The sequence below is a fragment of the Oryctolagus cuniculus genome, chromosome 2 (genome assembly GCF_051225735.1).
Source record: "Oryctolagus cuniculus isolate XC-2025 breed Fujian yellow rabbit chromosome 2, ASM5122573v1, whole genome shotgun sequence".
In the NCBI taxonomy this organism is placed as follows: domain Eukaryota; kingdom Metazoa; phylum Chordata; class Mammalia; order Lagomorpha; family Leporidae; genus Oryctolagus; species Oryctolagus cuniculus.
In genome coordinates, this window is record NC_142868.1 from 150206574 (window position 1) to 150224331 (window position 17758).

The following is a 17758-nucleotide window of genomic DNA, read 5'->3' on the forward strand; positions in this document are numbered from 1 at the left end:
TAGTAGGCAGCAAAATTTAGATTCTGTAATAGTCTTGCTTCTTTTGTGGGCAGCTTATGGAACTATTCAGACAGCTTCTCTAACCTCCACAATGCATATTCTCTTCCTTTATGTGTGGCTAAGTTGAGTTGGTAGAGATGCTAAATAAGCCATATTAAAGTACAGTTATTTGGAAATAGGCCTTACCAGCCTGTTAATATAAATCATAGTATGGAAAATATCTCTGGAACAATTGCAGTTATAAAAAAGATCTGTTTACAAAAGTAAAAAATTCATTAGGCAAAAGAATTCTAATAATCTGAACAAAAAGATTGTTTTTATTGGTCAGATTGATACCCTGATGAAAATTAAATGCTCTGCTCTACAGCAGAAATTATGCTGAAATACAAGATGCATCACAACATGTTGAGAAATATGTGAATATAGCCTTCTGCTCTCCATAAATATTTATTAACAGCACACATGATTTTGAGAAACATATTCTGAACAGCAACTCAAAATGTCATATTCAAGACACTGAAGAGAGGTGTATGTCTTCAAATGAACTCATTGAAAGTAGGATTGAAATTTCTAGGGTCAAAATCATCACTACCATTTCTGACTTTGCCAGTAATGACTGGATTATAGCCATTAGAATTTGGCAGCCTAAGTGATAGCCTGTCGACCTTTGGAGAAATAAAACATTATTCAGTAGTCCTTGTACTGATACTATATTTGGAAACAGGTAAGCCTCTTTCACCTAACAGGACCATATGTGTGAATATCACTACCTGAACATTTCATATGTGTGAATCATTCATTAATTTTTGGTTATCCACTCATTTATTTATCTATGTACTGCTATAGCCTTATCTCACAATACATTTGAATGACATGTGGGGTTTTGGTTTGAATTCTGTCTTGGAATTTGGTAAAGTGATTTCACCAAGATTTTTAGAAGGTCTTGCCAAATACTGCAGTTTAGAAGAGTACAGTTTTAGCCATGAAAATGTTTTGTTGCAGTGGTAACAATGCCTGTTGGGAAGCTAGACATCTGGATGTTTTTAAAGGAAAATAGTGTCTTATTAGCATACTTTTGTTCTATGAGCAGATATGGTATCAGTGATGAGATTTTGCCCAATTGTTTAATTGGCAAGAATCTATGTATGCAGATATCTGAGGTCAAATGGATAGACATCTGACTTTAAACCAGTATTTCTGCACTGAGTCCTCTAAAAAATTATAAAGAAACCTCCTCAAAAATCATAAGAAATGTATTCAGTTGGATGAAGCACTATAAAAATATTCATTCTAAAGGGCCTAATTCTCAGGTTTCTCTTTTCTGGACTGGTTATTTTCTTTGAATTATCATTTTAATTCATGGATTAGTGACAAAAACAATGTAGTACATAAAAAGATAGTTTGGTAATTATGGGTTTCCCTACAGACTGAAGCAGTGTATCACATTGTATACATAAAATCATGAAAATACTTGAGATATTATTATTTTATATGAGAAACAATTTAATTATTTAAAATGGGTTTTATTTTTTCATATGCAGCCAATCATATTCTATTATTAAAATCTGTTGCCATGGTTTCCAGCCTGGAAAATTATATTTACTGTATTAAGAAAACATATTGGATTTTTTCTTTCATATTAAAATAGAACAAAATGAATAAAATTATTTCCTAATAAATTAGATCATGCCACAGAAATGTATTTATCATTAGAACTTATTAAAGATATTCTGTATTGGTCCAGTTTTAATTTTGGAAATTCTCAAGTTAGAGAAGGATCAATCCCATTTTCTTCATGTTTCTTCAAATTAGCTCTGCTTCATTTTTCTCATTGAAGTGCTTAAGGGTAATGCAGAAACACAACGTGGATGAGATTGCACTATGTTGTCTCTGGGAGAGAAGCAGGCTTGGCCATACTTCTGCTGAGAATAAAGGGAGGAATGTATGGAGGAGGAAAGAAGTGAATGCTTGAGAGGATGACCTGTGTAACAAAGGGGGCGTTTCAGTTTTCTTCAGGATTTGCCGTCCATGGTCCATTATGCCTGATTGCTTTCCTGTGTGCCGTCTCTTTTTTCCTTCTTCACAGCAAATTTATAATAACAGTATATCATTTCATCCTCTTTAGTTATCCATTTCATATTTGATCCTTAGAACAATCCTGGGAAGCCAATTTGTATGCCATTTCGGAATGTGGGAAGCTCCTCTAAGAGGAGCTGGAGCAACGAGCCCAAGTCTGTGGCTTTCAGTGGTGGAGCTAGGACCATGTCTTGGTACCACCAATCCCTTCTTCAGTCTGTGGCTTTCAGTGGTGGAGCTAGACCATGTCTTGGTACCACCAGTCCCTTCAATATGTCATTCATTTGGCCCAATGCCTTTCCTGTTATAGTATCAATTCTTTTCTTGAAATTGCTCTTAAGTTCTCTAAAAACCTGCTTTAAAAGTAATTTTTATCTATTCTTTAATACTTCTTGAAACTTCTATTTTGTTTCTCACATTTTAAGAGCATCTTCTTTCTAAAGACTAACAATGACATTGAAGACTGTCCCCGAGAGTGAGTGCCAGTTCCCAAGATGACAGGGCTACTGGAAGTCATAAAAGAAACTCAAGGTTTTCAAATCTTTAGTTCTACAGTTTTCCTAAAGACAGAGACACTAAAACTCAATTCAGACTACAGGACTAATTTTTGAAAATAGGTGGCTGAGATACTTAGCAAAGTGTCTTACACTTTCTACTTCTTGAGTGTCACCATTGCTCCAGAGAGCAGCCAGGCAACTTACCTTCTTGAACACTTTACTGCACGCCAGGCAGTATGCAAATGTTTAATTATATATTAGCTCATTCAATCTACCAAGCAATAGATAAAATTGACACTATGATCCTTATATTACTGATTATAAAAAACCAAGAAGCTCAAGGAGGTTAGGATTAATTTTGGAAATTAATAACTGATAAGACTTTATAAGCATTGAATACATTAATTGCATTAAATCATTAGCTCCTTATAGCAACTTTAGAAATTAATAATTCCAAGGCTTAGAGTTAAGTAGTTTTTCTAAGCTCAAATAGAAAAACTTGATTGTTTCAACTCAAACCTGTTGTCTTCAACTATAAACATAAAAAATACATAGGAAGGGCAGTGTAAATTCACCTGTAAAGGCCTTGTCAGGAGAGCAGAGCCTGGCTGCCAGCTCTAACTGTGACTCCCGTGGAATAAAAGTGTCTGTAACTCTAGTTCAGTCTTCCTCTCTTTCCACTGACACAGCTAGCCCTGAGCAGCTTGACTCTGCAGGACGCCTTACCAGGCACAGAGTAGTTCCTGCTTCATTTTCTGAGTTATCTCTGTTGCTCTGAGGCTCGTGGCAATGTCTGGATGACATTTCCCAGCATACTAATGGCTGGACAGACATTTCTCTTAGCATTATCTGTAATAGCCATTACTGCTTTTTAGCACCTATAATGGAGAGCAAGTAGCGATATTGAAGTACTCAAATCAGACAATGTTCTTATTAAAACTATACCATAGAATAATATGTACTGGAAAGGGAAGTAATACTTTTGAGTTACCTATATTTTCAATTATCTTTGAAAATTTTAGTTACTCTTAAGTTTTGAAGATATCCAAATTTTCCCCTGTACTTCAGTCTTTCATTGTAAAAATGGTAAATTGGAATGCTCGTGTTTCAATATTATCTTCAACGGCGGTATATTTAAATACATACATTTTATGCATATATTTTAAAATATATAACTATTTCCGAGAACACAAATATCATGCTTGGGAAGCAAGTTATAGTTTTTAGAAATAATAAAGATATAATATTTGAAATGAAATTTCATTATACTGAGAAGCCAGGAACAAAAAGATGACCTAGACAATTATTCCTGAGTAACTGCGTGAACTGCATTAAAATATTAAAACATGAAAGGCACACAATAGAAAGAAAACAGGTTTAAGGAAAACTCATTAATCCACCAGAATTTTGAAAAATCCATTTTCAACAATAGGCAAGAGAAATAATACAATATAGTCTTTAAAATTTATTATATTCTCCACAGAAATATGTTTTCTAGTTGTACTGATGGTATTTGCATGATAAGGTCAAAAGAGCAAAAGACAACTATAGCTTGAAATCTGTATATTTAAAGAATATAAAAGAAAATAAAAATAGTTGTAAGTTTTCAACAACATGTTTTAATGAGAGAACCAAAAGCCACAAGGATGCAATTGAGCTCAACCATGAAAATTTGAGCTTCTGTCACATGTATGCATCTTCAGTTTAAGAAAATGCAAAAGTATTTTCTACGCAGTGATTATGTGATTTGGATATCTACTGGGTTTACTTCTTTGCAATATTTCATCTTGTTTTGGCTGATTTCAGAAGACAATCATTCATGTCTCAGCTGTATTGGGGTACCCTGTTAGAAGCCAAGTGTTGTGTCAAAAAATGGGCATGAAATATAGTCTTGCAAAGTGACCCTGCAATGTAGACTGTCTTCTCATTTAAAAACATTGCTGATACCCAGTTTCTGAACAGCAAACGGATATGATTTATAAAGTGGTTGGAAGGATATTCTGTCCCAAAACATACTGTTTTCACTTTACATCGACCTTGATAGATTTGGGGTATGAATGTCTTTGCTAAGTGTACGATTTTATGTCTCTATGCAAAAAAAGGTCTCAAGTGCGACATCAAAAGGGAGAGCCTTCGATCTCAGAAAATATTTTAAATTTCTTTGAGTTACATGTGGTTTGTATTTGTGGGTAAAATATTCAAGTTTAATCCTAAAAACAGTTTTTAGTACCCATCTTTTATCCTTCAGGAGAAAATTATTAAAGCAGTGATACTGGGAGAAATCATTAAGCAGATGCATGGAGCATTTCAGCCCTGAAATAAAGACACAGTTATTCAAAATTGCCCAAGAAAAATGCTCCTTTCAATTGGTCGCCTTCCTTGTATGCTGCTTCTGTGTCTGATAATATTTTACACCTTGAGTTTCACTTCTTCAACAGTTGTTATATCTCCTTGATCCTTTCCTCAGCATGAAGCCTGACTCAATTTCAAAGATAATATCTTTCAGATGGAAATATTTCTCTCACTGATATGAAATAAATTCCCAATGCAGAATTGACACCAAGTTTTATTTAAAGAAGGAGGAAACGGTACTAGCATATCCAAAAAGAATTGGCACAGTTATGTGACTTAATAAAAGAGAAATGTCAGTGAATGAAAAGTCTCCTTTGGTACATCTGCAAGCAAGTCTTTATGTTCATTACAGCAAGTATGTTAAAGATTGGGGAGAAGAAAATATGCCTTTGTCAACTGTGAATTTTAGCTGCTGTTTTTCCCCTGAAAGCACCCTGCAGGGAAAGAGTAACCTCAAAGCTCCCCAGAGAGATGAGGTGTGAACAAATTGTACATTGAGATAAATTTGAATGAAGAAAATTTACCAAGATAAAGTGAATTGAAAACCTTAAAAATCTCAATATAACGTTTAACAGTACATTTGAGGAAAAGACAGCTTGCAAATGTGGCATGAAATAAACAGATCATCACTTAGAAACATAACACCCACTAACCCTAGAGACGCAATTGAAGTTCATCCCAAGTACAGGGCCTGGGAGTTTGGCCAAGAAAATTATCTCATGGGGTCTAGAGCTTGATTTGTATTTCACATAATATGAAGTGGCATTCATTACCTTGTAATCGATATGCAGATAAGGAAAAAGTTATTTATGGCACAATTAACTGGGAGGGAAAGAAAACCATATATGTACATATGGGAAAACGGAGGGTTTCTGACAGGACCATAAACCATAACGAGACTTTTGACAATGCTCAGACCTCTGAGAACCTGCTGTCTTGGAAATTCATCCAGCTTGGTGTCCTCTAATATATTTGTAATCATCTTTTGGTGTCACACTTCAAGTATAAGCAGGATCTTTATAAAATTTTCCTCCCCTTTGGCAAATAGCTAAAATTGCTTTCAATTTTTGAAACATTAAAATCGTGCTTCTAAAGCATTTAAGTTCTACGAGATGCTAATGATCAGTGTTGGGGATGTTGGATTGAAAGTGGAAATAGACCACCTCCAAGACTTCAACGTCTACTATATATTGTGACTTTCCTAGGGGAGACAAATGTTATAGTACTTTCTAATGTATTTAATTATAAAGCTTGTCTTTGGCATGTGTTTTTTGGGGGGTGAAAGGACCTGTAGGGCTGGAGTGACTTTCTCCACACACTGGCATGTGTCTAAACCAAATGCTTTTCAGTATTTCTTCCTGTTTAAGGAACATTCCTGAACACTGTCCTCCATCCTCAGCCAGACTCGCTCTAGGATAGGCCTACTATTCAGTGAGGAAGCCTGTGTGGTGAGCTGGCTCCCCATTGCGCCGGTTGGCATAGCACCACCCTGCCCTGCATGCCCCTTGCTAAGGAGCCCAGTTACTCAAACACCAGAAGTCTCCCTGGGCTTCCCAGGGCTCCCGGGGCTGGTTTTACCCACATACTCAATAAGCCTTATGTTCTGGCTCAGGAACAGGAAAGACACATAATTCAAGAAAAGACTTCCAAGTTGGACGAGTCCTCCAATCCTGTTGACACCATCTCATTAACACATGACGGCCTCCTTCTCAGTGTGCCCTGACTCCTGCAGGTTCCCTCCCTGGAAGGCTCACCCTTTTCACTTTCGCCTTCCAAATACTTTGATTCTCTTTAATAGCAATAATGGAAATGCCTAGAAGTCGTGACACAGGTAATATATGTTTCTTGTTAACGTTATACATGAAATGCTTTATGGGCAGCATTCTGGATTTTTCTAAAAATTTATGAAAATTTTATTTTGAGAGCATAATAAAAATTAAAAGCATAACTGCCAAGGTAGTCATGACGAAGAATTTACAGTCCTTTAAAATGTCAGCAGTTTCTTTCAGTTTTTAAATAAAAGAAAAAATAAAATGCTATAAGCCATTTTAATCCACCTTTTCATACCATATTATCTCCCGATTCCTAAAGGCATTAACTATCATAAATAATGTGTCTGTCTCCTCACATTTGTATTTTAAATTCATGCATGTGAATTTGATTTCATGATGCGTTTAGGGTGTTATTTCATGTGATTTTCATAAAAACTCATACAAATCACACTATGGTACATGCACTATTTTGACACTAGCTGTTTTCTCTTACCATCATTTATAATATTGTATTCAAATCATCAGAGTTCAGTTGTTGTTTGCCTCTTTTGTACTTTCAGCCCCTTTGGTAGTTTGATTAAGTTAAGGAACTACTTCTGGGCATAAATTTTAAGCACTTACATATCAATATAGTGAAGGTACATCTCTGATGAACAGCACACAAAGAAAAAGTGTGTTAATTCACAAAAATACTGTATTAATAATTTTATTCAAAATATTTCCAGGTCTGGTTTTTGTGTGCATTGGCAAATTTGTCTTCATTCAAGATTAAATCACAATGTTAACACCAAGGTCAATCTGGATTCTTCTTCTAGGAAAAGCAAATTTGATTTATATTATCCACATGCCATAATGACTAATTAAGACCTCAGCCTTCTGGCTACGTTCTTAGACATTTATTTGTTTAACTCAGCAGCAAAATATTGTTAGTCACTTTCTTCTAAGAATGGTAAGTCTAATTTAAACTTTCCTTAATAAGTTGTATAGAATTCCCCAAACACCTGAATTATATTAAAGTGTAGCTAACAAAAACATTAGATAAGTCATAACACAGTGACCTTTATAAATTAATGATTGAAAGTTCAGATCTAGTAGAGAATTTATATTACTGTAATTTGAGGAAATGATGAGTGTATAAACAGTATTTCTTAAATGTGTATAACAACTGTAATGTTACAGGAAAGAATCCATGAACTCAGATCTTGACAGTCTCAGCTATGATTCATACCACTGTGATTTCTTGTCCATATGTATCATAAAAGGAAATGCTAGAATTTCAGTTTGAATTTGGTAATGATAATGATGTAATTTTATTCCAATTCAAGTTCAGAGCCTCTTGAGTTATTTACATATTCTTAATTCTAAATCTTTCTTATTCTAATTAATTGTCTATATTTTCTCATAATCTGTTAATTTGATTTTTAACAGTGTTTTAATGGAGTTCTTTGATCCAGGAGAAATTAAAGTTTGTGACTTAGTCAAATGTATTCTTTTTAATTTGGAGGACTTTTACCTCTATATCTTGTTTAAAGAAGAACATTTTCTTATATTTTATTCTAATAATTTAAAATAGTATTTTTCACTTGCATGTACATGAAAAAATTTAAAACATGTATTATTAGGAAGGAACTTATTTTTATTTCCTGCAATACTTTGGTCATTAAATAAACATTTTGATATTACTAGTATCTTCAGTCAAGCAGATTAACAATCTTTCCTGTCAATGCAGAATGCTGCCTTTAACAGATACCTTCATCATTCTGAATATCTTTTCCACTTGTATAGTTGCCATTTTTATTTCACTTAAATTTTTACATTTCTTTTGAGTTTATCTTTTTCTTTGCAAAGGTTATGAGCATTTTGAGAGAAGGATTGTGTGCTTGCAAAAAATTCCTCAATAATGATTAACAGAGTGTTGGGCACACACACACAAAAAACAGTGAATATTTACCAAATGATTAAATTAGTACATTATAATGTGCTTGACTTTGAAGTTCTTTCTAATCGTAATATAAATGTAGGAAAGCATTATGTAGTTTATATCAGAATTTATCCTTTGAAATAGAGGATGCTTTTTCCTTTTCTCATTTGTTTTTCAGCACATGGTACATTCGCACTTTCTATATTTCTTATTCCAGTATAAGATATGCCTCTAAAATAATGACAGTGATTTACATAAGCCACACACCGAAACCAAGTCCTTCTCAAGGCACAGGAAAAGTAAAATTTCTATTCTATCAGGAAAAAGATGAAGAGAGAACTCTCCATCCCCCAATGTCTGTCCTGTCACCTGCCACTCAGTCTCCGGTCAGTCTTCATGTAGTCAGACATGCGTGGAATACCTGGCTATTGAGGACCCAAGGGACAGAGGGCTGCACTGTCACGCCCTCCTCTCCTTCGACTCAATTATGACTTTTTCTGCTTTCCTAGCTAAAACTCTGTGAGTATGTGAAAGTCAGGCAAACTAATTCTATCCTGAAACAACCCAACAGCCACAGCAATTATTCTTTTTAGCTTCTGGAATTTCTGTGCTATTAATGTAAATATTGTGAACTGAGAATATCACCATAAATTGTGATATTTTGCAATACCTTTAGGAACAGAAAATTTGTAAAAACATTATAAAAAGTTTCTGTATAACCTTCACTTGGTTTGCCCCAACATTGTTTTGACAATTATAGCACAAAGACCAAAAAAAAGATATTAACATCATAACAACATTTTTAATTTACTGAAGACTATTCCTATCTCTCTGGTTTTTCTAATGTACCCTTTTTTCTTTTCCTAGATTCAATACAGTATCCCACATTGAGATGTCTCTAAGGTATCCCCTGGTCTTTGATAACTCATCCATACTTTGTTTTTCATGACCTTGGTATTTTTTTTTTTTGAGTACTGGTTACTTATTTTGTAGAACATTACTCATTTTTTGTTTGTCTGGTATTTTCTCATAATTAGTTTGAAGGTACATTTTTAGCAAGAATACCACAGAGGTTGCATGTTTTTCTCAGTGTGTCATATCAGGGGGTAAATGATGTCCAGGTGTCTTTTTGTTCTTGGTGTTAACCTTGACCACTTGGTTAAGGTGGTGTCTAGTTGGTTGCTTTCCTGCTACAATTTTTCCAGTTGAAATTAATAAGCCAATATATGTCTTGAAATACTTTGACACTACAAATAAGCTGTTTCTCTTTAAATTTTAGTTTAGTATCCATTGATAACTCTTTCCTGCAAAAAATTATTGTGGCTTTTTTTTAAAGATTTATTTATTTGAAAAGCAGAGTTATGGAGGAAGGGGTAGAGATCTTCCATTTTCTGGTTCATTTCCCAAAGGGCTGCAATGGTCAGGGGGTGGCCATACTAAGGCCTGGAGCCAGGAGATTCTTCCTGTTTCCCATGTGGGTAGCAGGGACCCAGATACTTGATTCACTTCCCACTGCTTTTCCTAGGCAATTAGCAAGCAGCCAGATCCAAAGTGGAGCAGCTGAGACCGAAGTGGTGCCATGTGGGATGCTGGCATCATAGGCGGCGGCTTAACCCACTGTGCCACAACGCTGGCCTCTATTGTAGTGTTTCAAAGTTGATTTTCTATTTCTCTAGTTTCTTGCTAATTATTTACATACATTAGTTATGGACTCATGCATGGCCATAAATTATTTTTCTATGGATTGTAATACAAAAATCTCATTTCTTACATTGTGCTGAGCCAGTGGATGCGAGGTACTTTCCCCTCCCTCCATCTGTCTGTCTATTTGTCTCAAATAAATAAATAAATCTTTAAAAATAAATAAGTAAAAAAGGAGGGATTGAAAAACAGGCTGAGAGCATTCAGGGAAAACAGGTAGCGAAGAATACCAATAACAGCTGAAAAGGGAGGTAGGAGACAAACCTAGCTCTATTGGTATTTTTGCTAATCACACAGATTTTAGTGACTGTCTTCCAAAAAACCTTGCATTTTTAAAATAAGAGACACTGTGTTTTTTAGGTTTAAATGGTAGGTTCATAGGTTAAATGGTCCTACAGTATTTTTTTAAATCATTAAATTTATTAAAATTAAAATATTAATTTTATGTCAATATATTAATAAGAAAATTTTTCATAATTTGGAAGCTTTTTAGTGAAATACTGTGATTCACAGACCTTGTCAAGAAGACAATTTTATAAGCACAAGCAAATTGACTTTGCACTTAGTTTCTATAACAGATTTTTTGGTTCTCTTGTGAGCACACAATGAGCCAAATGATTCATTCTTGGATTCCATTTTCATCTGGAGTGAAACACATCACTGCTTTGATTGAATGCAATCCTATATTTAAAATTTTTGTTAACTATGATTGTACATATTTTTGGGCAACAGTGTAATATTTCAATACATGTATACAATATATACTCATCAAAGCAGAGTAATCAACATTTCCCCTTCTTTGACATTATTTTCTGACTCAATGCTTGGAGCTCCTTTCTTCTATTTGCTCAAACAATATACAATGGCTTATTGTGAACTGTAACCCTAGAAACATTATTTCTTCAAATTCTTGTTTTGTACCCATTATAAAAACTTCCTCTGTCCTTCCATCTCTCTTAGCCTCTAGTAGTCACCATTTTGTGCTCAGGTTGAATTCTTCTTATAGCTCCCACGGATGAGGAAGAACCTGTCTTTCTGTGTCTGCTTTATTTCACTTAACATGATTTCCTCCAGTTTCATCAATCTTGCTGCAAATGACATCATCTTTTACATGGCTGAATAATATTCCATATTTTGTGTGTGTGTGTGTGTGTGTGTGTGTGCCATTTTCTTTCTTGGTTTATCTCATGATGAACTTCCTGATTGATTCCATATCTTGTTGATTGTGAACAATGCTGAAATAAACATGGCAGAGCAGGTATCTCTGCTAAAATAATTTCATGTCATTTGTATAAATCCCTGGAGTGGGATTGCTGAGTCATATGGCAATTCCATTTCTAATTTTTAAAGAAATCTCCATATAGTTTTCCACAGTGGCTATGCTCATTTACATTCCTATCAACATTGTATAAGAGGTACCCATTTTCCATATTCTCCCCAGGATTTATCACTTTCTGTCTTCTTGATAGAAGCCATTCTAACAGTGGTAAGGTGGTTCTCATTGTGGTTTTGACTTACAATTCCTTGATGGCTACTGGTATTGAGCATTTTTTTCATATATGAATTGGCTATTTATGTTTCTTCTTTTGAGAACTGCCTATTCAAACTGTTTGCCTATTCTTTAACTGGATTGATCTTTTTGTTATTGGTGAGATTTTTGAGTTCCTGAAATGATCTGGATATTAATTCTTAGTCATATAGGTAGATCGAAAATATTTTCTCCCATCCTTTCTGATGTCTTTTTACTCCATTGATTTTGTCTGTTGATGTGAAGAAGCTTCTGAGTTTTATATAATCTCATTTATCTAGTTTTATTGTTGTTATTGCCTGCACTGTTAGCATCTATCAACAAATCATTGCCCACACCTATGAGTTTATGTGTTTCCTCTGTGTTTTCTTATAGAAATTTCATAGTATCAGGTCTTACATGTAGATCTTTGGTCCATTTTGAGTTGACTTTCATATATAATGTGTGAGGACCTAATTTCATTCTTCTGTATATGTATATCTTGTTTTGCCAGGATCTTTAATTTTGAAGACTACTTTCCCAGCAAAAGACTATCCTTTTTTCTTTGTCGTAAATCAGTTGGTTGTACATAAATAGATTAATTTCTGGGTTCTCTATTCTGTCTCATTGATCTATATGTCAGTCTTTATGCTAGCATCAAACTGTTTCAATTACTATAGTTTCTCTCTCTCTCCCTCTACATATATGTATTTTCACATATGTTTTCAATTACTGTTTGATACTTCCAGCTCCCCCCCTCCACGATCATTTTGGCTACTTGAGGTCTTTTGTGGTTCCATATGAATTTTAGAAGGTTTTCTCTACTTCTGTAAAGAGTGTCATTGATATTTTGATAGGGATTGCATTGCATCTACAGATTTCTTTAGGTAGCATTGGCATCTTAAAAATGTTAATTCTTACATCCATGAACAAGGAATATATTTCTACTTTTTTGTGTACATGGTGATTTCTTTGCTCAGCATTTTATTGTCGCCTTTGTAGAGATCTTTCACTTAGGTTAAATTTGTTCTTAAATATTTTTGTTGCCTTTGTGGATGGAATTTGTTTCTTGATTTTTCTTTCAACTGAGATTATTTATTAGTGCACAAAAGTGCTTCTGTTGGTTTTGTATGTTGGTTTTGTATTCTGCCACTTTTCTGAATTAGCTTATCAGTTTGAAAGTGGTGGAGGGCTTAGATTTTTTTGACATACAAAATCATGTCATATACAAACATGGATATTTTGACTTTCTCCTTTCCGATTTCAATGGCCTGTATTTCATTCTCTTCCCTAATAGATTTTGGTGATATTTCCACTATGATATTGAATAAAAGAGGTGAAAGTGGACATCTTTGTCTTGTTACAGATTAAGGAGAATTCCTAAGGCCATAGATAATTTTATTGCCTCTTGCCGCAGCAACTAATGTGTAACTCCTAAGCAAAAAGATGACTCAAATGGACAAAGAAACTATCAGAGTTTACTTGGGAGTGTCTCTTGTTCTGCGGTTTTATGTTCTCTTAATCTGTAGTAACTGAGTACAAAAAATGTAATGTATTTGAGCAAAATTGACATTTTGGGATTTGATTATTATTGTCTATACTGTTGAGTAACAGTGCTTTTTTTTCTTACTATTTGTTGAATGTTTGCTTATCTGAAAGTTAAGCTTGTGATTATAAAATAAACTGAAAGTGTTTCATTATAAAAATTAAAGAGGGGCTGGTGCTGTGGTGCACGGGTTAAAGCTGCGGCCTGCAGTGCCAGCATCCCATATGGGCTCTGGTTCAAGTCCCAGCTGATCTACTTGTGATCCAGCTCTCTGCTATGGCCTGGGAAAGCAGTGGAAGATGGCCTAACTCCTGGGGCCCCTGCGCCAGTGTGGAGAAGCTCCTGGATCCTGGCTTCAGATCAGCTCAGCTCTGGCCGTTGCGGTCATTTGGGGAGTGAACCAGTGGATGGAAGATCTCTCTCTCTCTTTGGTTCTACCTCTCTCTGTAAATCTATTTTTAAAATAAATAAAATAAATCTTTTTAAAAAACAAAAAATTAAAATAAATATAAGAAAGGAAGTTAGAGGGTAGGTTGGGTCATGGGCAGCAGGGAGGGCAGGGTAGAAGTATCACTGGGATCCTAAATCTGTATAGATAGAATACATGAAATCTGTTCACCTTATATAAGTAAAAAATTAAAATATTAATTCAACATTCATGATTGTTACTGAAATCTGATTCTGTGAGGTAAAGTGATGTGTGAAAATCAAACTCTTCATTGAAAGTGAGCTTCTGAAATTTTTCTTATTTAATGAGCTTATTATGTTCTCATTTAGAGGCTACTGAATCCATCATTATTTATCATGTAAAGCAGATTAATAAAAAATGAAATTGAATGGTACCTGGAGCTTCTTGTAGAAGAACTGATATAATTAAATTAGACCGATACTTGATTCCTCTATTTCTGACAATTAACATGGCTTTGATAGGAAATTGTGTAATGTTATAATCAAACTTTCCAAAGCCAATGCTTTTTCATATGGAGTTTGGTGGGTGTTAGTACTTCTAATATGAACTACTACATGTCAAGAAGAGCAAATAATTTCCATAAGCAATCTACTCACACTTGTGTGTGTGTGGTAGGGAATCTGAAGTGTCAGTTTTGGTGTCCTCTCCCTTAGCTTCATATTTAGCCAACTTTGCTTCTTGCTTTAGGGTGGCCTGCCTCCCATTCTGTGGTGGTGGGAACCACAGCTCATTCAGGAAGCAGGTTCATTCTCTCTAAACCACAAACACAGACCACATCTCTGACTCATTTCTCTTACTTTGTTTGAAGCCATTAAAGAAGATATATTATTTGTTGAAAATGTTCTCAAAGCCCAAGAACAGGGGTGGGGAACCTTTTTTTCTGTCAAGAACCATTTGTGTATTTATAACATCATTCACAGACCATATAAGCTTATCGACTTAAAAGGTAGCCTGCTGTAGTTTCATTGATTTCAAATCCTGCCTGTAATTCCTTTGGCAGGGCCAGAACAGATGGTTTTGTGGGCCTTATGCAGCCCGCGGGCCAGTCATTTCCACCTCTGCTATGCACCATTTTATGAATAGCCCTTCATCATTTGTTGCATTTTTCTGGCACTTTCCATTCTCCTACTGAGCTCAGATCTTCATGGAAGGAGCAATAAAAAAAAAGTTAGATTTTAGCAAATCAGTACTGAATTATATTCAGCAGTAAAACATTCTGCGGTGTACAAAGGAAGGACAAGCAGCCAGTCTCACTCCCATTTAGGATAGCTACAGAAGGGGGAGCATTATTCTATAGGGAGAGTTATTCTATAGGATATTTAATGTTAAAGCCACATGAACTGAATTTCTATTATTCCTCAAATATTCAGATATCCAAATAGATTTTTGCATATGAAATATTGCTTTACTGAGTTCTGTAGAGGTGTATCAAGTCTGATAGCATTAGTGTTAATTATTTGGGACCAAAAATATGCTCTTAAGAGAAAATGTGTTGCATGGCCTTGTCCAGTGTAGACAAGCACACCTATCACCGGGGATTCAGAAACGCGTTTCATCTTTAGAGCAAAGGTGTTACTAACTAACATATGGATTATATTATCACCTTTAAAAGGTGAAATATTTTCTCTGTGACTCTTCCAGATGTTTCAGCTGTTACTATGATCTGTTGAAACAATCCATTGGGATCAAACCAGCTCCTAGAAAATTGCTAAGCTAGGTCCACGTCTCTGAGTACACAAAAGCAAAAAAAGGTGATTTCTATCAGAACCTCATACACATCAAATCTGTGGATTACTTCATAAAACACTGAAAGCATTTCAGTAAACCAATTTGTGACTTCAGCAATTTAACTTATCATAAAGCCCAGAGGGCATTTCTCTCACAATTTTTGAAGTTTTGTCTTAAAAATATTTTTAAAATATGTTTTAAAAAGTTTACAGATACAGGAAATTATTTCTTTATGATACATTTTTCATAATCACCTTGTTGGTATGCTCTTAATCACAGCCACATAACTCACAGATAGCAAATCTCTTAGACCTTCACTTGTTTGTCTTTGCTACTAAAATTCATAGATTTTTGTGAAACGAAAGGGAGCCCTATTTTGACTCTTGCTTCATATAATCAGACTAGAGTAGAAAATAAGATATTTATATCAAATTTGTGACTTTCTCATTAAATACATTGTCAAGTCCCAAGGAATCATTTTCCTAATCTTCTCTGAAAGAATAATTTTTTCTTTAAAGATATCCCACCATAAATAGCTCCTTTCACCTTCTCCATACCTGTTAAATAACTTGTCATTTTACAGCCAATTCAGGAAAAAGTTCCTCACTCCTCTCCTTGGAGACCTAGACATAACCCTGGTCGGTCTCTGGGGTCAACTCTCGTCTCCTCTGAAACGCTGGCTGCGTGATTTGATCGTCACGGCTGTCATTATCATCCAGCTTGGCACATGCCTCAAGGGTTTTCCCATTGAACAAGGGTCTGAACTGTGCTGACCATGCTTCCTCATACCAATTATAACTTCTATGCAGTTATCTAAAAGGGAGAAAAAATATATCAACATTATTCCCAGCCTGGTAATGAGGAAGCAATTTTCCCTTATTATAACTGACTAAATATGTGCAGGCTGACCCTCAAGTCCCCTCATCACCCTCTGCTGTCTCTCTGGAAATCATGGGCAAGACTTACTTTTTGTTTCAGATTTCCTTGACTCTCTACTGTTTCATTTACTCCTTGTAAATCCCATGCTTGTTCCATCCTTATCCTGACTGTGCCAAATGACATTTCTCATTCCATGCCCCCGTTGCCTCTTTTCCTAATATTCTTAATATGCTGTTCACTGAGACCTTAGTTCCATTTCTCATTTGGTTTCCTGTCACCGGACTCCCTCACTTTTTACTGCTTAGGCACCAGAGGAGGGGGATCCTTGAGCCAGGCAAATGATCTAGCAGATTCTACTCTCTTTGCTTTTTGTTATTTCTACGACTCCAAATTGTCTGTCCTCAACTCCCATTTTATGCAAATAATTTATAGTGCATGCATCTTTTTTTAACCAGAAACAGTGACATCTCTTTTCTACAAGCAATCAAAGCATGAGTTACACTGATGAGAAAGACCGAAAACACACAAGGAATTCATAATTTTTTCATATATGTATACATATATAAAACTTTTAGATCAAGGTGATGCAAAGATATTGTACGAATAAGCTGGTCTCCCCAACCTCGATGTATAGGGAATCATCTCTGATGATTTGATAATTAAGAATGACATTACAGAAAAAGAATTTTACAAACCTATGTATTAATGACTCCTCCTTTCTATTATGCAACCCTTTAGAGCAGCCCCAAGTTAATCAAAAGTTCTAGTCTGAGAGAATATTTCACTCTGTGAAAGGTTATGTAACTAGGACATAAGGAACAGACTGATGTAATAGAATTTCTTTTTTCTTCCTTCGGAATATATATGATATCCAGTTTCTACCTATGGACATACTGAGCTGAATGAAGGCTATGAGTCCCAGTCTACTTGAAAATTATCCATATGTAACTCTGCCAGATGACAGGTAAGCAGAAATGCTTTATATAAGCATCTAGAACACTGCATAAGTTTGTACACACCCATTGCCCCTTCTTGTTGTATTTCAAAATAGTTTTGAAGTTATGAAACAAAAATTGTGAGGTAGTAATAAAAAGACTTCCCATATATCCTTTACTCCACTTCCCCTAATGACATCTCATATATTTGTAACAATTAATGAACAGTGCTCAGCTTCCTCTATTTATATTTTAGCCAAACTCCTTTTTTCCCTTCTATCCCTCCCAGCCCTTTGCAATCAACATTCTGTGTTGACATTGTTAATGTTGTTAATTTTTTAAAAATTTAGTTCCCACATTTGGGGGAGAAAATGT

The 17758-nt window shown here is 35.0% G+C and overlaps 1 long non-coding RNA gene across 2 annotated transcripts in view; it reads left to right on the forward strand.

Moving 5' to 3' along the window:
* Nucleotides 1-17412, forward strand: part of LOC149128099 (uncharacterized) — a 304850-nt gene extending 287438 nt beyond the window's left edge. For both annotated transcript variants that reach the window (XR_016230360.1, XR_016230351.1), the window contains one exon: nucleotides 17324-17412. This is a non-coding gene — a long non-coding RNA (uncharacterized LOC149128099). The remainder of the gene's footprint in view (nucleotides 1-17323) is intronic.
* Nucleotides 17413-17758: the final 346 nt, after the last annotated feature.